This window comes from Notamacropus eugenii, chromosome 3 (genome assembly GCF_028372415.1).
Source record: "Notamacropus eugenii isolate mMacEug1 chromosome 3, mMacEug1.pri_v2, whole genome shotgun sequence".
Taxonomy (NCBI): Eukaryota; Metazoa; Chordata; class Mammalia; order Diprotodontia; family Macropodidae; genus Notamacropus; species Notamacropus eugenii.
Window position 1 is genome coordinate 108,412,861 of NC_092874.1, and position 23,406 is coordinate 108,436,266.

The 23,406-nt window shown below is 42.2% G+C and overlaps 1 protein-coding gene across 1 annotated transcript in view; it reads left to right on the forward strand.

The window, feature by feature from the left end:
* Positions 1-332: 332 nt before the first annotated feature.
* Positions 333-23,406, forward strand: part of DENND2A (DENN domain containing 2A) — a 127,109-nt gene continuing 104,035 nt past the window's right edge. Inside the window, exon 1 of the mRNA XM_072652567.1 lies at positions 333-726. The gene's annotated coding sequence lies outside the window, so the exon portion shown is untranslated. The remainder of the gene's footprint in view (positions 727-23,406) is intronic.

A 23,406-nucleotide genomic window follows, 5' to 3' on the forward strand; every position in this document is an offset into this window, starting at 1 on the left:
CGGCTGGTCCGGGCACGGCGGGTCCCGGCGCGGCGCCCGCTCGCTGGCTTGCCCGGCCGGAGCTTGTCATCTGCCGGCTGGCGGCGGGGAAAGAGTTAACTCGCGGAGGAGGCAGCGGAGCCGAAGGGCCTGTTCACCGCAGCTCCTCCGAGGCCCGCCAGTATTCGGAGAGCCGCGTTGCCGTGGTAACCGGGTCTGCTCCTGGGCCAGCTCGAGATTAGCTCACTGGAAAGGAGTCAGGATGGGTCAGGCTAGGCGAGGGTGGGAAGGGAGACGGAGGGGAGGGGGAGCAGGGGGAGGAGAGAGGGGAGGGCTGGGAGGAACGTCACGAGAGATAGTCCCCAAGTCGGGAAAGAAGAGGAAAAGAGAGAGGAGGGGGAACACCCGGGAGCGCTCCCGAGCCGGAGGAGAAAAGGAGCCCACCCGGCCGCAGGCCAGGAAGGTCCTCGGGAGCGGGGGAATGGCCCGGCCGCACGGGCGGCGAGGCCCGCGGCCGTGAGTGAGGACGGGCCGGTGGGGCAGCGGGCCGGGGAGCGGGGCAGGAGCGATCTCCCGAGCCTCGTGAGAGCCTCCGGTAACAAAAGGGCGGAGGGTCGGGGAGCCATGCAGCCCGGCGCGGCTGCCTCCGCCTCCCCCGCCCCGCCCGCCGCTGGCTCCGGGCTGGACGCCCCCGGGATGAACCGCGGGCGGCGAGGAGCCGGGCTGGGGGCCCCGGCAGCGAGCGAGGTGAGTGGGGAGCCGCGGAGCTGCGGTCCCCGCCCTAGGCTCGAGCCCCGCGGGCTCGTCCTTGGCTGCGGAGCGGAGCCGGGGGACCCCGGGAGGGGCGGAGGGGAATGGGGGTGGGGAGTGGGGGAGGAAATGGCCAAGCTGGCCTGGAGGAGCGGGAGTGGGCGCAGCTCGGGGGGCTGCTGCGGGATGGACGGCTGGAGAAGACGCGTGTGTGTGTGAGTGTGAGTGTGGTGTGAGTGTACGTGTGGTGTGCGTGTGTGTGGTGTGCGTGTGAGTGTGTGTAGTGTGTGTGAGTGTGGTGTGAGTGCGTGTGTGGTGTGCGTGTGAGTGTGTGTGAGTGTGGTGTGAGTGCATGTGTGGTGTGCGTGTGTGGTGTGCGTGTGAGTGTGTGTGGTGTGTGGTATGCATGTGTGTGCATGTGTGTGAGTGTGGTGTGCATGTGTGTGTGAGTGTACGTGTGGTGTGCGTGTGTGTGGTGTGCGTGTGAGTGTGTGTAGTGTGTGTGAGTGTGGTGTGAGTGCATGTGTGGTGTGCGTGTGTGTGGTGTGTGGTATGCGGTATGTGGTATGTGTGTGTGTGTGAGTGTGGTCTGTGCGTGGTGTGAGTGTATGTGTGGTGTGCGTGTTAGTGTGTGTAGTGTGTGGCATGCATGTGTGTGCATGTGTGGTGTGCATGTTAGTGTGTGTAGTGTGTGGCATGCATGTGTGTGCATGTGTGTGAGTGTGGTGTGCATGTGTGTGGTGTGTGGTATGCGGTATGTGGTATGCGTGTGTGTGTGAATGTGGTCTGTGTGTGGTGTGAGTGTATGTGTGGTGTGCGTGTTAGTGTGTGTAGTGTGTGGCATGCATGTGTGTGCATGTGTGTGAGTGTGGTGTGCGTGTGTGTGAGTGTGTGGTATGTGTGTGGTGTGCGTGAGTGTGTGTGGTGTGTGTGTATGTGTGTGTATGAGTGTGGTGTGTGTATGTGTGTGAAGTGCATGTGGTGTGCATGTGTGTGGTGTGTGCATGCAAGTGTGTGGTGTGTGTGGTGTGCGTGTGTGAGTGTATGTGGTGTGTGTGAGTGTGGTGTGCGTATGTGTGGTCTGCATGTGTGTGGTATGTATGTGCACGTGTGTGGTGTGGTGTGTGTATGATATGTGTGTGTATGTAGTGTGTGTGAGTGTGGTGTGCATGTGAGTGTGTGTCTTGGGGTGTGTGATGTGTGTGTATGTGTGTGAGTGTATGTAGTGCGTGTGGTGTGCGTGTGAGTGTGTCTGTGGGGTGTGTGTATGTGGTGTGTGTGGGTGTGGTGTGTGGTGAGTGTGGGTGTGGTGTGTGTGGTGTGTGTGATGTGCATGTGTGAGTGTGTGTGATGTGCGTGTGTGTGGTGTGGGTGTGAGTATATGTGTGTGGTGTGCATGTGTGTGGTGTGCATGTGTGTGTGTGTGGGGGGTGTATGTCCATGTCCAAGTGCTGAGTTGGGGTGTGTCTGTGTGTAAAGATAAAGCCAGGGTCGCAGTGGACTCAGTTTGCCCCTTGGGACGGCAAAGCAATCATGCACCTTCTTTTGGTCACCAGGGCTAGACTGAGTGATTTTTAACGTGCACTAGGGAAGCCAGCTGTTCCACAGGCACCAACAACCTCTTTGGAACCAGAGGGAGGTGAAAAGGGACTTTCCTTCCCCACCTGAGGTAGAAGGAAGGGGACTGGGAGGAAGGGCTGATGCTCCTGAAATCGGAAGGTGACGAAGAAAGGGAGATCAGTGAGCATCCATTCCCCCAGCACCTGTGCCAGGGGTTTGGGTGGTTTGATTCTTGAGAGAGCAGGGCTTTTCAAAGTGGAAACGAGAAATTGTTTCCCTTTATGTTTCTGTTTTTCTCTTATTCCCAGGGTGATGTAGAGATGGGTAAGATTAGGAAAGGTGAACCTGACAAAGTGACATAGGATATAATATTGAGATTTCCTCAGAACTGAGTTCTGAGCATTGCTGGGACCTTGGCAGAGCAGTGGCATCATGAGTAGCCACAGCTCAGCTGTGGGCATTTGTGAAGAAGCTGGGCAGTATATTCTCTTTGAGGAGGAAAACAGTTCAGGAGCTTCTCCTTTGTAAGAAGGGTGGAGAAAAAGAATAACCTGCTAACTCCCTTCTAACACCCTTTAGTTCTGTTTCAGGGCTATAATTTAAGTGATTCTTTGTAATAATGAGTGACCTACATCAGTGAAGTGCCTATAGTAGGTAGTGTCTTTTTTAGGATTTTTGTTACGCAGCCCTTGAACCTTTTATTGTCACTGAGGTGAAGTACCACAAGCAGTTAAGTGGGTTGTTTTTTTTTTGGTACAAAAGCCCTGTACTTTTTTGTGTATAAAGGCTACAGTGATGAAAACAAACTGGGCCCTAAGAAGTTCTTAAATTAAGAATTCTAAGATGAAGAGGTGAAATGTAAAAGAATGAATGTCCTTTTACGCATCAGCCGAAAATGTCACATACTTCGGTGCTAGGCTGAAGACTGCTTTGGGGCTGGGTCCTGTTGGATGGAGAGAGCAGAATCTTGAAAGTTATGGCTAACCAGAGACTTTACTTAGAAAAGGGGTCATGAACAAACTAAAGAAGTGGGGAGACTAGCCTCTTACACTTTGGGAAATACAAATTTTAAATAACAGAAGGATTGAGATTGTTTTTTAGATTACAAGTGTGCTGGTAAGGACAAAATAGAATGGGATCCATATCAAGGAAATAGATGGGATACTTTCAAGCACTGGAGTCCAAGAGATTTTGTGATATTTAGGCAACAAATGTGGGTCTAGAGTTTTTGGCCATTGACTTAAAAAGGATAGTGGTTTTGGAATTTTTAATTTTCAACAGCAAAAATATGAAAATTACTTTGCATGAAAAAAAAGTCTTCACAGAGATAAAGTAAAGTAGGACTTTGGCACATAGATCTTTTTAAAAGGGTCCAATGACATAATAGATACTTTCATTCTCACACTGACCTCCAGGCCCTCATCTTTGCTCTGGCCTCACTTTTCTCCCTTCATAGTTTTGACCTTATAAATTGACTAATCCGTCAGAGTTTATTACATTTTGCACCCTTGATTCTCTACTACCCATCATGCCCTGCCAAATTTCAATCTTGGATCATCCCCACCATCCATCTTCTCCAATGCTTTGGGAATCTAAATCTTGGAATTTAAAGCACAAGGAGACCTCAGAGACCAACCCCCTCATTTTACAGATAAGAAAATTGAGATAGAGAAGTGAAATGACTTGGTGAAAGTAGTCCCACTACAAATTTGTTCTCTCAGCTGGGCTCTACTACTCAACTGGGCTCACTACTGCAAAATATCTTTTTGTTTTTTCTTGATTACTGCTATTCTGGTCTCCCTAATTATTTTTTCAAACTTTTATTCTCATGCCTCCCACACCAGTCATTGACCTCTCTCTGCTAAGAAAATGGAGACCATTTGTCGTGAACTTCCTCATCTCCCCTTCACTATACGTCAAAACATCTCTAAACAAATGACTCCAAAATCTATATATACAGCCCTAATCAGCCATTCTTCTGAAATTTTTGCACTGCTTGAGTCCCCTCTTACACTGGGCCTTTACTGGTCTCTTCCCCCTCACCCCAGTTATTATTGCTGTGTTCTTGAAATTATTTTGTATAAATTTATATAGGTGAGGCAATGTGTTACAGCAGATGAAGAGCTCAGACCATATTATAGTTTTGAAGACCAGGGTTCAAGTCTTACCTCCGATACATAGCTCCTTCATGACCCTGGTCAAGTCATTTAACCTCGACATGCCCTACATACCTCTCTTAAGACTGTAAGTTGCATAGAAGATATTGATATGTACTGATAAAAGTTGTTTATAACCAGAAACTTCCAAATGAATTAAAGTCCAGCTTGTTTTTTAAAAATTTTCTACTTATCTGTCTATACATTCTATCTCTCAATAAAATGTAAGTGCTGTGACAGTAAGTACTGTTTGGTTTTTGCCTTTGTATCCCAATTACCTAGAACAGTGCCTTGCACATAGTAGGCTTTTAATATGTGTTTGTTGCATTGAAGATAAACTTTCCAACCAGATGATTATTATTTCCATGACCCTTTGTAAAAGACAGATTGTATAATACTGCAGTTCATTGTTAGCATTGATTGCTAGCAGGGGGTTGAGCATCAGTACTGGTTCACAAGCAACAGGAGAAGGTAGGTCAGGAGGAACTAGAAATGGAAGTTAGGGCAGATCAGCAAGGACATAGCCTAAGTTCAAAATACAAGACAGGGCCTGAGCTTGGAGGAAGATGGTGTGCTAGTTACAAACACTGGCATGATGGCAAGTACCACAAATCCAGAGAGTAAACTGAGGCTAGCATCTCAGGTTTTAGGGCAACATGGGGGAACAGGTGTTAGCACAACAAGGCAGTGTTATTAATCCAGAGAGGTAAGACAAGACAGAGCAGAGCATGTGGATGGATCTGGTGACCCTGGGCATTTTTCATTTTATTCCTGTGGCTGTGTACTCCCTGTGCTATGGGTGTTTGGGAAGGAGGGGACATGTATGGGTGGAGCTTCCAGAGGTCCTACAGTAGAATGCAGGCTCCTTAGAGGCAAAACCCATTTCTTTTGGATCTTTGCATCCATGTTTGACATACAATAGATACGTAATAAATGTTTGTTTAATTGAATACAGAGAATAACAGAGGGATTTGGTGATAATGAAAGTTATGCCTTTGATAGTAATAACGATAATATGGTTTTTAAAATTTGCAAAGTACTTTATAGTATCTCTTAATATGTTATAAATTGATATACTTTATATATCCATATATCTTTACATGTAAATGCCTATGTGTCTATATGTGTGTATACATATATAAAAATAGTTGCCATTGAGTTGTATCCAACTCTTAATGACTTTGTGCATCATATTGCATCAATTCTGTCTGTGGGGTTTTCTTAGAAAGATAGTGCGGTAGTTTGCCATTTCCTTTTTCAGTGTACTGAGGCAAATAGAGGTTAAGTGACTTGTTTAGAGTCACACAGCTAGAAAGTGTCTAAGACGGGATTTGAACTCAAGTCTTCCTGACTCCAGGACCAGCCTTCAGTCCATTGAGCCACCCAGCTGTGTGTGTGTGTGCGCGCACATAAATATATACACACACATATATGCTTACCATAATCCTGGGAGGTAGGTACTGTTTATATTGCCATTTTGGAGATGAAGAAGCAGATTGACCAGTTGTCACTACCTTCCAAACTACCCTCTCCCTTCCACAATACGTCTGTCAAACCTAAAGAGGACTGACAACAGGCAAGATATGGAATAGATTAGAAAGCTCGGATCAGTGTCAAGCAGGTGTGTAGTCTAGGGTTATGTGGCAGGGACACGGATCTAGAGTCCACATCTAGAAGCAAAGACGAGAGAATAGAACCCAGACTGGGAGACTCAAGATAGCATCCTAACATCTGGTAAGTCAGCACAACCAAGCTATGGTTTTCGATCCCCAAACGGGCTAAATACACTCTGTGTGTGTGCGTGCGTGTGTGTGTACATACATACATTTTGTAGGATAATAGATTTAAAGTTGGAAGAGCCTTCAGAGGCCATTTTGTCCAACCCCTTCATTTTACAGATAAAGAAACTGAGGTCCAGTGAAGTTAAGTGACTTGCCAAAAACCCAAGTGACAGAAGTGGGTTTTGCAAGTGCTTATGGCTTATACTTGCAGAATAATGAAAGGGCCAAACTCCCCACAGGATTCTGCCAAGTTTGAACACCAAAATGATGCAGTCTGGGCACTTTATTTGCTGAAAGCCTAAATTAATACAGAGATAGGACTTAGAACTTAGATTAGGAGTCCTTAATGTTTTATACGTCATGGACCTCTGGGGTACTGTCTCATAATGCTTATAAGCCCCTTCTCAGAATAATGTTTTTAAATTCACAAAATAAAGAGAAAAAATAAATAGAAGTAGAAAAAATAAAAAGAAAACTAGTTTCGTTGAAATAGAGCTATCAGAACATTTTAACAAACAAAACCCGTTCACTGATGTGCTGGCCTCCCCCTCCTCCCCTTACCCAGAGCCCCACTTCTAGATGAGTTTATAGTTCTCATTCATTTGACTATTGGGTGTTTGAATGAGACACCCAACAGTGAGTTCAAGATCAAATCTCTGCCAGGTTCCTACAGTACAGATCTTTTCTACTATTAGCTAAAGAAAAAAGCACAAAGAAGTTTTAGATACTTGGCATCAGAAGCTTTGGCAACTAAAATGAGCAAATCTGACATCTACCCTACCATGAGATTGGTTTTTAAGTGAGCTCCCAACCTCACAGTTCAAATCAGGTGGGCAGTGGTAAACATGTATGCAGAAGGTGCTTCAGGGCAGCAGTTCTTAAAATGTGAGTCTCTGAGACTGCTTCCACTGCGCTGGTTTCATATGGACCTGACATGGACAAAGACGGTCTTAGGCAAAACTGTGAAGCAAGCTGAGTTTGTTTTCCAATTCCCTCTCACCTTTCAGTGCTTTTCCCTCCTGGCATTCATGGTGACCTGTCTTCCTTGGATGCTTTATCACCTCGACCTTTCCCCTCTGCCTCCCACCAAAACTTCCATCATTTGTATCTAAGCTTTTATCAAAGTGCAGAAATTCTGACAATATAATTCATTTAAAAAGTATAAATGATGTGCTCCATTAATACGTTACACCTTCCAAGAAGGTTTGCATTTTAACTGGAGGGGTGAGGGTGGGTGGGAGAAGTACCTCATTAAGTCATTGGTTCCTAGTCTTTTCAGTATAAGGACCTCATTTTAACAAGGACTCCTCCCCTATAGTGCCTTTAGTATCTATTATTATGAAAATATGTGGCATCCAAAGTTACTATGAATTCAGTCATAATTTTACATGGCTTTGTATTTCATTAATTATAATCTTCGTACAGTTCAAAAAATAATAATATTTAGTTTGAGATACATTATTTATTCAGCCTGTGAAAGTATGTTTGCTTTATTATACTGAGTCATTTAATGGGATAGCTAGTGCTGTTTTGTACCTTTCAGAGAAAGGAAGTCTGGTGGATGCCCTGAAAGTTTCAACCCTTGATCTGATTTCACATTCAGCTAGTTTCATTATTTACATTTCGAAGCAACAAGTGTAGAACATCCACTTTCCCAAACATATGCCATGGGAAAAAAAACATTAAGTACTTCCTAATTTTCCCCAAAAGTTCTAGTACTTATAATAAATATGAAGACAAAAGGCAGCTAAGTGCTTTTATATAAGGACCTGTTTTTCATTTGTTTGTTGGTTTGTTCATTTAATCATTCATTCATTTAAAAGATTGGATCTTCCTTTTTGGACAAGACTAGAACTGACAAGATGGCCCCACTCTGTTTAGCGTGGGAGTTTTGACTTGTTCTGTTTCTGACATGAGTCATTCCCTCATTCTTTGGGAGTCTGGTGGCCCCCCTGCTCCCTGGGCTCCACTACATTAAGGCCAAACTTAGGGCAGATACCCAATCAAGTTAGTCCTCTGAAGCTCAGAACTCCCAAATTTTTTTTTAAATTTAATTTAATTATTATTTTTTTTAACGTTTTACAATCACTGCCATAAAATTAAGATTTTATCCCCCCACATCTACCCCCCCCACTACCCCCCTCCCTCCCCACGACTGCATACAATTCTGTATAGGTTCTACATATACTTTCCTATTGAGTACGTTTTCACTGTAGTCATACTATGTAGTCGAACTAAAATAAATGGAAGAGATCATATAACAAATCAAAACATGATACACAAAAACACACACAAACATGATCTGCTACATTCTTCAAATGCCTTGCATATTTCTTTCTCTGAGTGTGGAAGGCATTTTACCTTAGAAAACCACCATTGGGATTTTTTTTTTTAATAAGTTCTTGCATTATTACAAAATTCCAAGTCTACCAGAAAAAACTCTCGCACACTGTGGTCGTTGCTATGCACAAATATCTCCTGGTTCTGCTCCTTTCACTCAGCATCAGATCATATAAGTCCTTCCAGGCCTCCCTGAAGTCTTCTTGTTCATCATTTCTTATGGTGCAATAGTACTCCATTACATTCATATGCCATAATTTATTCAGCCATTCCCCAATTGATGGGCATCTCCTTGACTTCCAGTTTTTGGCAACTACAAAGAGAGTTGCTATAAATATTTTTGTACATGTGGGACCCTTTCCCATTTTTATGATCTCTTGGGGATACAGTCCTAGTAGCGATAGTGCTGGGTCAAAGGGTATGCACATTTTTGTAGCCCTTTGGGCATAGTTCCAAATTGCTCTCCAGAATGGTTGGATGAGCTCACAGTTCCACCAACAATGAATTAGTGTTCCAACTCTCCCACATCCTCTCCAGCATTTATCATTTTCTTGTTCTGTCATGTTTGCCAATCTTATAGGTGTGATGTGGTACCTCAGAGTTGTTTTGATTTGCATCTCTCTAATCAATAGTGATTTAGAGCATTTTTTCATATGATTATAGATATCTTTAATTTCTTCCTCTGAAAATTGCCTATTCATATCCTTTGACCATTTATCAATTGGGGAATGACTTGTATAGTTATACTTGAGTCAGTTCTCTATATATTCTAGAAATGAGGCCTTTATCCCCGAGCTTAGCCGTAAAAATTCTTTCCCAATTTACTACACCCCTCCGAATTTTGGTTGCATTGGGTTTGGTTGTGCAAAAACTTCTCAGTTTAATGTAATCAAAATTATCCATCTTGCATTTCATAATGCTTTCTATCTCTTCTTTAGTAAAAAATTCTTCCCTTCTCCATAAATCTGATAAATACACTATTCCTTGCTCTTCCAGTTTATTCATGGTATCAATCTTTATACCTAAATCATGAACCCATTTGGACTTTATTCTTGCGTACGATGTCAGGCATGTGTCTATGCCTAATTTCTACCACACTGTTAGCCAGTTTTCCCAGCAATTTTTGTCGAACAGTGAGTTCTTATCCCAGAAGCTGGGGTCCTTGGTTTTATCAAACAGGAGGTTGCTATATTCCTTGCCTACTGTGTCTTGAGTGCCAAGTCTATTCCACTTGTCTACCTCTCTGTTTCTTAGCTGGTACCAAGTGGTTTTGATAATTGCTGCCTTATAGTACAATTTGAGGTCAGGTAGTGGTAGGCCACCTTCCCAAGCATTTCTTTTCATTAGTCCCTTTGATATTCTGGACCTTTTGCCGAACTCCCAAATTTAAGAGACCCACCAGCCTCAGCTTTCCCTGGCAGCTGGAATTGCAGGCATTACCCATCATGCCCAGTTTACAGATTTGTTCTAAAGAATCTTTTCCTAATTGAGCCCAAATAAAGCTTCAGTAACTAAAAACTGACCCAACCCCCATTGTACATTTTCAGAGTTGGAAAGGACATCAGTGGCCATCTAATCCAACTCATTCCTGAAAAGGAGCCCCCTTTACAACATCTCCTTCAAAGGGGCAATCAGCCTTTTGGAGCCCTCTAGTGAAAGGGAAATGATGACCCTTTGAAGCAGCTCATTTTACTATTGAAGTTTTTTGAGATTAGATCTGTCTCTTACAGCAAGATATCTCTTGTTTCCTGGTTCTGTTTGCTGGAGCCAAACGGAACCTTTCTCATTCCTATTGAAGGAGACAACTGCCCGGTTCCCCCTTTCTTCCAGGCTGCCCGTCCCCAGTTCCTAGCACTGATCTTTGTAAGACACAAACCATAGGATACCCTTTATTATCCCAAGTAACCTCCTTTGGACTTCCCTAGTTTATCAGTATCCTTCCAAAGATTCCTAATTAAAATCAAGATGATAGTGCTTCATGGTCTTATGTATTTTTACATCTCTTGCATTAACTCCACAGAACCCTACTGGGGTCCAAGTGTCTGAGAACTGCTCCTTTAATCCAAAACAGTGAACCTTCAACTGTGGAATTGTGGGTACCTCAGGAGCCCAGCTGGGGAGGGAAAGGCCTTCCTGCTACTTTCCCAGTCGTACTAGATTTTAATAATAATAGCTCATGCTCATATAGTGCTTTACCTTTCATAAAGAACTTTACATCACTGTGATTATCTTCTTTGCTTGATAGACAGCTGCCTAGTTTGCCTTGAGGTAATGCTGGCCCTAACTGTCTGGACCTAAGACAGTGGCTGGGCTTTTATCTCTGATGTAAATCAATGATATCTTTATCCCCATTCTCAGTGGCGTCTCTTTGAAAACAGTGCGTTTTTTCCATATTTAATAACATTAAATGCCGTCTATGAACCAGACAAAGATAAGGAGAGTCCCTGACCTCAAGGAAACAAGCAGTCATCAGTCAGCAAACATTTATTAAGCATTTATGTGCCTGGCCCTGGGCATACACATACAGTGCATACAGATAGATAACAACTAAGTACACAAAAAGATTTCTAAGGAGGAAGAGGCAGCAGTGGAGGAGATGAGGAAGGAGAGGTAGAATGTGTGAAGGGCCCCTGAGCTGAGCCTTGCGGGGAGTTAGGAATACCCAAAAGGCAGAGGTGAGGAGGGAGGGCGCTGCAGGCTCGGTACATAGCCTGTGCAAAGGCACAGAGATAGGAATGTTATGTATAGCAGCAAGTCAGTTTGGTGAAAACAACACCTGTGAGAGGTAGTAATGTGGTCTCAATCTGGAAACACTGACTGGAGCCAGATTGTAAAGAGCTTTAAATGCCAAACAGACAGGTTTGTGTTTTATGCTAGAGGCAACAGGAACGGGCTGAAGTTTTTCAAGCTGAGTAGTGACATGGTCAGACCTTTGCATTAGGAAAATCATTTTGGCAGCTAAGTGGAGGATGGCACAAAGGGGAGAGACTAGAGGTGGGGAGACCAAGTAGAAGGCTATGGAAATGGTCCTGATGGGGGGGTGGGATGAATGAGAGTGTTGACAATGGGAGGATAAAGAAAGGAATTCTAGATTTGATAAGAATGGACAACTGATTGAATATGGAAGGTAAAGAAGAGTCGTTGGGTGAGTGGAAGGATGGTGGTGCCCTTCTCAGAAATTTTGAGGACTTGGAGCCATATTATGTAACATCTTTTGCCCACTGATGGAAAAATTTGGAGAACCAATTCTCTGGAGTAGTGGTTCTCAGACTTTGCCCCTTTATAAACTGTTTAAACTTATTTCAAACTCCCCAAAGAACTTTTGTTTATGTGGGTTATATCTACCGATATTTACCATATTTAAATTAATATTAATGCTTCAAATTAAAGGTATGTTATTGTGAAAATAGTTTTGATCTCACCGACCCTTTGAAAGGGTCTTGGGGACTCCCAGGGAACCCTGGACCACACTTTGAGAAGTGCTATTTTGGAATAGCGTTGTATTGGTGTAATCTAATGTCATTTAAAATTTTTGTTCTTTCAAATCCCTTTCCCACTGCTCCCAAACCAAATTGTTCCAGAATCCTCAAGAGTGGAAAGCCTCAAGTCTTATGAGGAAAATAAAATATGTAAAGGCTGTACAAGATGAAAACATTATACTTGTGGTGGGTGGGAGGGGAGTCTCACACACACACACACACACACACACACACACACACACACACACACACACACTGTGGCTGGTCTTCCCTTCTATTTCCTTTGCATGATTCCCAAATGGAAAGATTAACAAGCACATTTTTTCCTTTAAATTATATGGAGCAAAAGGAATAATAAATTGAAAAACCAGAGCTCAATTTCAAGTTTTAAGGTTATAACATATGCATACGTGTGTATACACTCTGTTTATGTTTATGTGCACATAAGCACACACACACTATTTCTTGCTAGAAAGCAACAGTGGAATGGGGGAGCCACCTTTATCATCTAATAAAGATTAGATCTGTCATCTATGGCTAAGAGAGACTCCAAAATGTACCAGCTACCCATCTTTCATCAGCAAGAAGCTTTACTTTGAAATTTTACCTCCTCGCTGTCATCTCCAGCCCCAGTTTTTCTTTATTTCATTGTTGGTTGGGATGGCAATTTCTAGGACAGGCTAGGCAGCTTTGTGTAATTGAGCCATACGATCACATAGAAACATCATCTTATGGATGTCTATGTGTTCCTCAGATAAAGTGACCAGATCCATATTATACAGAATTTTCTAAAAGTCTTCATGAAATTTTAAGCTATTAAAGCTTTTGGGCTATCACGTATTTAGGCAGAAAAGTCCCTAATGTTATTCCTAACCCACCGTACCTTACCCTAAAAAATACAAAGTGGGTTATGCTGCTTTTTTCCCCAGCATAGTCACATAGCTAGTAAGTGTAACAGACCAACATAGGACTGCATAAATAATAACTTCCTTTGTGCTTTGTGCTTTAATGTCTTAAAGTAGGGAGGCTAGGGTTACTGTTTCATAGATGGCCTCACTGTGACCCAGAGGGGTTACAGTGATTTGTCCAGGATCACCCAGCAAGTCAAGGTTAAAAACCTAGGTCCTGTGATTCCCACCCTGGTCTAATGGAAAAGAATCCTGATGATAGATGTGGAGAAAGAGTTGTTTTCCTGTGGTTTGGTTTGGCAAATTTGGACATGGTTCAGGGGTGGGATAGGATGGAAGACATACTTAGAACTCACACAGTGTGCAGAAATATTTAGTTACTCCTCTGCAACCAGGAACTGTGACAGAGGAAGAGACCAGCAGTTTATGACATGTAGGATAAGGGAAAGAGTGCTGGACTTGGAGTTAGGAGATCTGGTTTTCAGGTCTGGTTGGTCTCACTGGCTGGGTGACCTTAGGCAAGTCATTTAACCTTAACAAAGACTTCTAATATGAATATTAATTTCTAATATAGTAAATATTGATAGATAGGAGTCCTCAGTAATTTTTAAGAGTATTAAAGAGTCCTGAGACCAAAAAGATTGAGAACTGATATTCTTATCCATAAAATGGCAAAAAGGCCCACCTTTCCTACCTCATAGAATGGTTGGAAAGAGAAAAAGAAAATGGGAAAGTACTTTGCAGAGTATTATACAAATGTAAGTTAGTATATATCTTGGTCAGGGGCCAGGGGAGGAAGGCATGACAGAGCTCTCCTGAACAGTTTACAAAACCCTTAACTTTCTCTATCCCCACTTAAGAAATATTAGTCTGTGCTGGCTCTGTAGGGCTCCACACACTTCTTGTCTCAGTTGAGTAATAGGAAGAGAATTAGGTTGAAATCCTGGCACTGTGTGACCTTAAGCAAGTCACAAAACCGACTTCTTCCTTTGTGAAGTGGGGAACTTGACGACATGACCTTTGGAGATTCCTCCCAACTTGAAATCTCTGACCTCCTAATCCTTATGCTGTAGGTGAAATAGTTTGCTCAAGTTTGGAATGGGGGGGAACTCCTGAACCCCAACTCTTAAGTCTGCTTCCTCCCACAGTTGCTTGCTCAGTCTTCCATTGAATCTGCTGTTCTATTCCACCATCTGTGCTAGTGTTATCTAACAAACATAAACAAGCTCCCAGGACATCAAAGAGTCACTGACGGTCTCTGTTTAGTCCTCAGCTGGACAGAGGCATCTAATGGAGTGAAAAGACATCAGAAAAGAGGAATCCTCTTAATGCAGCCCAAGATAAACGGGACAGAAATAACCATAGTGGAGACAAGACCTCAGTTCTGTAGATTTGGCAAGGAGGAGAATCTATTCAACACTTTCTGGCTTCTGGCAAACCGCTAATGGTGGCCAAACTTACTAACAGGGGGAGCAGAGAGGGTTGAGATAACAATTGAGATTGACCTTGAGGAAGGGACCAGAGTGTGCATAGGAGACTCCTACTTACACAAGTTTTCAACATCCTCCAGGGTAACGTGTCAGCAAAGTATTAGGAGGTTAGAGAAAGAAGGAGACTGCTTGCTGACAGATCAGTGGAGGAAATATCTGCCAGGTGAGAATCAGCATGGCCTTGTGGACATTTAGCTGACCTTTGAATCAGGAAAAGTCAGGATAAATACCGACTGGATCACTCTGGGCCAGTCGTTTAACCTCTCAGTGTCCAAGGCAACTCTCTAAAAAGGTAAATTGCACTGAAGGTACTGATCTGCTTACATAGAGGAATGCTTACCTGGAATTCCTTATACCTATGAAATCACACCTCTAGTTTAAGGGAAGAAAAGAAATAGCTGCTGGGAGACAATTATTATTATTGTAATTGACGCTAATATAAATAATATAATATATCTGATCTCATTTCAGCTTCACATCAACTCTTGGGAAGTAGGTCCTACAGGTTCATTATCCCCATTTTACAGGTGACAAAACAGGCTCATAGAGGTTATGTGACTTACCTGTGGTCATGCAACTGATGTGTCCCAGATCAGATTCACGTATCCTGTACTCATGATTTCCACTTCCTCATTTAGTTCCTTAACCCTCTATCTCCCTAATTAAGCATCTATCTGCCCCACAGTCACCAATGACCCCTTACCCCAAATCCATTGATCTTTCTCTACTCTCATCCTCCTTGACCTCTACAGTATTTGAGACCCACCTCTTTTTTCTTCTTCATCTCCCTTTTCCTCCCTCCTTCTCTGTCTCCTTCTGCAAACTATTTCTTCTTGGCTCCTTTGATATGATACGTAACTGATTCTCTTCCTAATTTATTCCCTTTGATGGAGCTTGATCTTCCTCCCATTCATTCAACACTTTGTATGGAATAGCTACTGTGTTCTTTTCTGTGCCAGACTGAATTGAAACAAATAGGCTGTTTGAATCCTTTAACCAAATGGAAAGAGGCCTGTCTGTGGTTTCATGGATAGGAAGAGGGTAATAGCACTCCCTTAGCTGAAAGATTGCCTTGGCCAGTTAGAGCTCATTCTGTATCCAGCTGTTGTGGGGAGGGACCCCTTAAATCAAGAACTCAAGGGACTGTTGTTCAAGTAGTGATTTAAATTGTCTTTCAGCCCAAGTAGTGACTGGGATTGTTAAGGGGATAAATAGCGTGGCAGAATGCCTCCTTCCTAAAAGGTCTATGTGAATTTAGAGGGATTCTTATCCTGATTATAAATAAAGTAATGGGTTTGAGGAGAGTAGTTTTGACCTGGAAGCAAGCTGTGCCTTTGGAGCTGAGCCAGAAAAGATCTTGCTTCCTCTGGGACCAAGTGGACTAAGAGAAAAAGTTCAGGGATGGAACTAGGGTTCCTTTAAAGGTTAATGAAAAAGTAAGAAGAAGGGAAGTACTGACAAAAGAGTATTTGCAAACCTTGCCAGACTTGCAAAGTGTTTTATGTATGATAACTGATAAGATCAGAGGACAGTTGGTCCCAAGCGGGAAGGAACCTTGAAGGCCATATAGTGTAACCCTCTCACTTTACAGATGTGATCACTATGGCCCAGGGCTTTAAATGACTAACCCGGGTCACACATTTGGTGCTCACAATAATTCCGTGAGTGGGAATTGTCTTAAAAGGCTAAATTTTTATTTATATCTGTTATATTTGTATACATCTATATAATATGTTACACATGTCTACAAAATATAAATGTATACACATATGTGTCTCTACATGTGTACATTTGTGTGTATATAAGTAGATATATCTATATATCTTGCCTCGTTCATGCATAGTTGGAATACCAAGTTTCCTTCACAGGGGCAGAAGATTGATTATGCCACGCTGAAGAGAGGTGAGTGGAGAGAAGACCTCAGTGGAAAGACCACCATTCCACTCTGGCATCTAGAGTCTTCCACAACTTGGCTCCCACCTACCTTTCTAGTATCATTTCCTGTCTTTCCCCTTGACCCATTTTCCATTGCAGTCCAACCAGCCTACTAGCTATTCCCCATACTGGCCATCATATCTCCAGCCATTGTACCTTTGCACATATGGTTCTCCATGCCTGGAATATCCTCCCTCTTCACTTCCAACTAGCAAGATTCCTTGTGCATCTTAGATGCCATCTCTGTAAGTGAGGCCTTTTAAAAAATCTTCCCCCTTATTAGCACCTTCTACCTCTTGAAATTACTTTCCGTTGCTTTGTATTTACAAACTCAGATACCTGTTGTATCTCAAGAAGTAAGATTAGGGACTTCTTTTCACTCTTTTTAGCCCCAGCTCCTAATCAGTGCCTTACTTTTTTTTTTACTAAATGTGTGATTTCAGGATGTAGGGACCTATCTGGTGAGGAAACTCCCTCTACCAATACAGATCTACACCTGCTCTGCGATTTATAGTCTTAGAAAGATGCCTGGGTCATAAGAGGTTAAATGACTTATCCTGGACCACACAGCCAGTAGGTGTCAGAGTCAAGAACTGAACACTGGTTCTCTTCACTCCAAAGCCAGTCTTCTTTCAACTATGAAGTAGAAAGCCCAAGTTTGTCAAATTAAATTCTAGAAGTATCTCTTTAGAGGCAATGGAAAGTTGTTTATCAGCAGAGAAAATGGTAGTTTGTAGAGGGAGAGCTTTTGCTGGGTCATGGATTTTATATTTTGTTTTTATTTGACTTTTTAAATCATAAGTCAGATTTTTTAATCTGTATTCTATTTTCCTATTGCTCTTTTTTTTTTTCAACTCATATCCAGGATTCCATGGGCCCTCTCTAAAACAGCCTTTCTGTGGCTTGTAAAATTATTCCCAATTCAGTGATGGCTATCTGATGTTGCCCAACCCATGAAAAGAAAACAGTAAGCACTCTCAGCTGCTGCTGGCAATTAAGAACTTAATAGGTCCTTTTTGACGGTCCCAACAATGTGAGGGGGAGGAGAAAGGGTTGTGTTGAGGTAGGTAAGAGAGAGTGGGACTTATCGGATAGAAGAGGGAGGCCAGTGAAGTGAACACAGGTGCTCATTCAAGTCATTAACCTCCCTCCTGAGGCTGAGGGCAGGGTTCAGTTGTGGCAAACCATCTGAACTGAAAGGAGGTGGCCCATAGTCACAGGTCAGTCAGTCCTCGAATGAGAATGTATAGGTCCCAAGAAGAGGTCATTGGAAGGAGAGACAGTCTCAACTCAGCCCTCTCCCTAGTACCTCAGCTGTGGCCAAAGGACAGCCTAGATTCCAATCCCTTCTCCAGGATTGGAACAGAACGTAGTTCAGTGCATGCTTTAGGGAAAGGAGTAGAAGGCTTTTCCCTCGGAAGACTGCTGATGCCTTCTGCCCAAGTGTTACTGGCTCTGAGCCAAGGCTGGAAAGTCGCCGTTCATGGAAAGAAAGAATTAAAAGAGGGGGCAGGGAGAAGGTTGGACAGAAGGAAATGGGAGGGAGGAGAGAGGAAGAAAGCAATAGAGAGAGTGAGAAAGAGAAGAGTTCCAGTATAGTACAGCTGGATCTGGAGAAAGGGCATCGAAAACAAACAAAAATGGCCTGAAGGTGTGTTATGTCTAAAATGTTTGGGAACCATTGGACCCAAACAAGTGTTTGTCCCATGGGATGGATTAAAGTTGCTATTAAGGCTGCATGCTGCATTGCTCAGTGACCAGGAGGACATTGCTCACAGAGCTTAGGGCCCAGGGAAGACCACAGTATATGGTTTCCCCTAATGTACAAATGAGGATGAACATCCAGAGGAGTCATAAGTTGCAGAAACAACGGTCTCAGGAGTATATATGAAGGATGGTAGCCCAATTTGTCTTAATGACCGGGTGGGAGAAGACATATATTTCCAGTCAAATCAGCAAATTTGTTGTTTTGTGCTTAGGCATTGTTCTTGCCTTCCAGGGGAAAGATGGGGAAAATTGGAGAAAAAAACTAATGCAGAAAATCGAATAACAGGGCAAGAGTTAAATAACCCCGAAAGATACTCAGTAAAAAACTTGCTAAAATATAGGAGGGTATCTGTTTTCAAATTTGGTTTCAGGACCTCTTTACACTCTTAAAAATTACTGAGGACCCCAAAGAGCTTTTCTGTGGGTTATATCTGTCAATATTTATCATATTTGAAATTTGGCTAAATGTAAAAAATATTTATACATTTTAAAATAGCAATAATAAACTCACTTCATGTTAATGCAACATCTTTATGTGGAAAAAATAACCTTTCCAAAACCAAAAAAACTTAATAAGAAGAGGTGCATTGTTTTACATTTTTTGCACATCTCTTTAATGTGTGACTTAATAGAAGACAGCTGGATTCTCATATTTGCGTCTATATTCATTCTGTTGTGATATGTTGTTTTGGTTAAAGTGTATGAAAAAATCCAGCCTCACACAGATAGGCAGTTGGAGAAGAGAGGATTATTTTAAAAAGCAAATAATACCTAAGTATTATTATAGCAATAGTTTTAACCTCTCAGACCCCCTGAAGGGGTCTTAGAAAGGACCCCCAGGGGTCCATGGACCATCGTTTGAGAACTGCTGGAATAAAGCATTCATTGGAAAATCAGTTTTACCCAGTGACCAATCATGACTTTCTGGTGAAGCATGCCTCATGCCTCTGTAAGACAGGTGGTGGAGTATAGGGATAGGATGGAGCATACATATTCAGACTCAGCAAGGGGTTAATTTGTTCACAAAGTCTTGAACTGGGTTTTGCACAGTATTTGACTAAGGGCCTACCAGGTGGGTGGAACAGCATGAGCAGAATGATGGAGGTGATAGAGTAAGTGAATGAACCATTTTCATTGGAGCAGATGGTTTTGGGGAAACCAAGTAGTTGGAGATGAAGGATCAGATGATGTAAGGGTACTGAAAACCTTGCTGCAGACTTTGGGTTTTATTCCATAGGCAGTAAAGACCCTAATTAGGGAAGTGGCATGATCAAATAGGAGTTTGGTTTTTTTTTGAAAACCAGTCCCACTGTGGATACAAGAGAGAGTGGAGACAAAAAAGATTGTCAAGCTGGATTAGAACCAGAACACTTGGCCAGAGGGTGATATCATCCTGATTGCAAAGGATTATTGTTATGCCAAGCTCAGGGCACAGTCTGCTTGCAAGACCTTAGTTCTGGAAAACAGGGTATCTCCAAAATATTTTAATAAGATCAGAGCTGAGCTACTGTATTAATAAATCAGAAATATACTGATGAGGGCCTGGAGGAGCATGGGAACAGGAAAAATGAAAAGGAAGTGAGTAGATTTCAGATATATTGAGAAGGAAAAATCTGTGGGATTTATTGACCAGTTAGATTGAGGAGTCAATGAAGAGGAAGGACTCAAAGTTAAGTCCACAGTTTCAGTTGTGGTTTCCTTTGGGAGACTGGTGGTATTCAAAACAGGAAAAGGGAAGTAAGGAGGAGGAGCCACTTTAGGGGAGCTGGGGGACAAAATAAGCTCAGTTTTAGACCTCCTGCTTTTAGGGAGACAGTGGGACATCTGTGTGTGTGTGTGTGTGTGTCTGTGTGTGTCCACTAGACAGATGGAAATGTGGGCCTAATGTTTAGCAGAGAAATCAGGGTCTAAGAGACAAGCATAGAAGACAGATCATTATCAGAGCATGTTCAGTCTCCAAAATCAGGTGTGCTGAAAGAGCAGAATGTTAACGATCAAATGCTGTCTCGGACACTGACCACCCATGTGAGCGAGAGCAAATTACTTAGTTTCTCTGGGGCTCAGTTTCCTCCACTGTAAAACAAGGAGGCTGGTCGCAATGGGTTTTGAATCTATGAGTGTATGATTCCATGAAACTTGAGTTCTAGGTCCAGCCTTACCAAGTTGTGTGACGTTGGCCAAATCACTGAACTCCTTTGGGCTCTAAGATGAGAAGGCTAGAGAATCCCTTAGGATCTGCCCAGTTCTGAAGGTCTGTGCATCATTTTTATTTGTTTGGAAATCTCTCCATCATCTTGGTCATTTGAGCTACTGTTTGCTAAATTTTTTTGCAGTCCTAATATATTCTTTTTCTTTCATCCTCTTTTGAATTTCACCATTTATTTATAAAGCAATTTAAGGCCTATGGTTGTCCTACTCCACTTTAAAAAAAAAATCACCAAAACTTTTGTCTGTTTTTTTTAATGAGTAAAAATCTATTTTCTCTCCCTTCCATCCTCCCCATTAAAATAAAAAAAGCAAACAATTCCAAATGAAAACATAAAACTTTGATAAATGGAAACTGTCTTTTAAGGAAACTCCATTGTAGCAAATTTGCCATGTAAAAATATAAATAGTCAAGCAAAATAAATTCTCACATTGGCCATGTCCAAAAAATATGTGTCACAAACTGAATCCTGAGTCCATCATCTCCCTGTCAGGAGGGCAGCACAGTCTCTCATGGGTCCTCTGGAATCATGGTTGGTCATTGTATTGATCTGAGGAAGTGAGGTGGCAAAGTAGAGAAGTGGATGGCATACTGGACCTGGAGTCCAGAAGACCTGAGTTCAAATCCTGTCTCAGACACTTCTTATCCGTGTAGTCCTAGGCAAGCCATTTAATTTCTCTCAATCTCTTCTTATTTGTAACATGGAGATAATAACAGCACCTACTTCCTAGGGCTGTTGCAGGAATAAACTGTGATATTGGGAAAGTGCTTTGTATGCCTTAAAGCACTATATTAACGTTATCTGTTGTTAGTGTTGTCATTGATCAGAGTTCCCAAGTCTTTCAGAGTTGATTGTCTTTACAGTATGGTTATGTATGGTCTTCCTGGTTCTGCTCATTTCATAAACATTTTTATTTGTGTACATTACCAGAAATACTGAAATTATGACTAAAAAAGAAATCTGTAAAGGAGATGTTCACCTAGGTAGAAGTTGAGTGGCCCTGTGACAGTGGGGCAAGCCATCAGACCTGGCTAAAGAAGGCCTGGAACCAATCTCTACAAGGGGCCTGCCAGAAAGGGGCTTGGCATTTCCTGTAGGGAAATGAGTTTCCATAAATAGATAAATATATGGGAAAGGAATCACAAACTCTAATGTCCTCCTGTCAATTCAGCTCCTCCAATGGACCTTTTATTATGGTTTGCTGACCTGATAGATATTCCATTCTGCTGAACATCTTTTATTTTTAATTTTTCTTTAACCTAAATAAAGGAAGCCAGCATCCTTGTGTCTCCAAGTGTTACTAGATTCAAATGGTCGGCAGTGGAAAGTGTCATGAGAAGGAAACTTCCATTGGCATCCCTTGGAGATAGGGACAGATCATACAGCCTTTTTTTATCCTCCTAGGCTCAAAATAATTTCCAGGAGTTTCTTAACTTTTTGGCAGAGCTGCTGTGTGGACGCAGAGAAAGAAGTATGGCAGTAAAGTTAACCTGTGTTGTGGTAGAAAGAGCTCTGGACTTTAATCCTGCAACACTTATGAAATTATTTGTGACATTAGGCAAGTTGCTGTCTCTCTTTGAGACTCAATTTCTTTGTTAAATTCAAATAATAATATTTACAGAGTTTTGAGGAAAGCTTTTTATAGTCTGTATAGCTCTATAGAAATGGGAACTGTTTGTTTTTATTAAATATTTTAGTCTTTAGATCTCTAGAGAAGGGGTTGCTAGCACAGCCTTTGATTTCCTATTTCCTCATAGACAATAGATTCCTCTATCTAAGGCTTTGTTAACCCTTTTTGCTTCCTTGAACTGGAAAGTAGGAAATTCTCTTATCAGCTAAATGATAAGAATCATTGTTTCTTTGACTTAACGAAAATCATTATCAGTTCAGTTCTATTTTAACAAACTCCAAGGACTCATGTGGCTTTCCCTTGGCTTGATTTCATTCAGACCAAAAGAGAATATTATGTTGGTTACTGCAGAATGGGAGTCAAAGAATATTTTACCTCTCTAATCCCCTTTCCCATCCTTTCTGATGGTCTTCTGTAGCTGTCCAATTTGAAGGGAAGCCTCCACAATTTTAAGGATAAAGAGCTATCTAAAAACTAAATAGTAGCTACTTACTGAATCATCCTTTCCAAGAATGATTAGAGATGGCATGGTGTAATGGAAAGAGCATTGGATTTGGAGTCCAAGACTCTGGGAAAGAATCACAGTTCTGCCATTTTCTATTTGTATCACCTTGGACAAATTATCTTACCTCCTCAGTTTGTTGATCTGTAAAATGAGGGAGCTGGACCATCAGGGGTTGGCCAGCTACATCTAGAGAGCTAAATCTGGCCTTTTCCTGTTCATTTGTGTGGGTCAGAGAGCTAAGAATGGTTTGCACATTGTTAAAAATAAATTTTACTGTATTTCTAATGATTAAAAACTATTCTTCATTCACCTGTACAAAAACAGAGGACCGGCCACATTTGACCTTGGACTGTATTTCCCGAAATCCTGAACTAGATATTTAGTATCCTTTCCATATCTAAATCCCATGATCCCAAGAAGATGATAATACTTAGAGTGCCACACTCTAAACATGCAGCAGCATGTAGCAAGATTGTTCTTAGTAAAGCTTTTTGAAGTAGGCTTTTAGTAATGTGGTTCGTTGTCCAAAAACACCCCAAAACAAACAAAAAAAAAAGCAGAAGTTTTACCAGAAGTAGAAAATAGGAAAGGAGACATAGGAATGTGCTTTAGGACATAAAAAAAAAAAAAGATTGTAATATAAACTTATTCTTTGTAAGCTGTCAGATGAGATCTGTCTCTAGAATACTTGGGGCAAAGAAGGTTGGTAATTGATTTGAACTCAGGCACAGAAAAGGGGGTGAGGGAAGGGGCGAGGTGTAGTCATGGGGACTAATGTGAAAATCTAGCCACTTCAGCAGTTCCTGGGAATAGACATCTTAGCATCAACAGGTCCTAGGGTCCTCTTCCCGGTTGACTTTGGGAAGCCCTTGGTTGAGCAGAGGGAAGTGGTACTCTCTGCACCATTCCTTCTGATTCC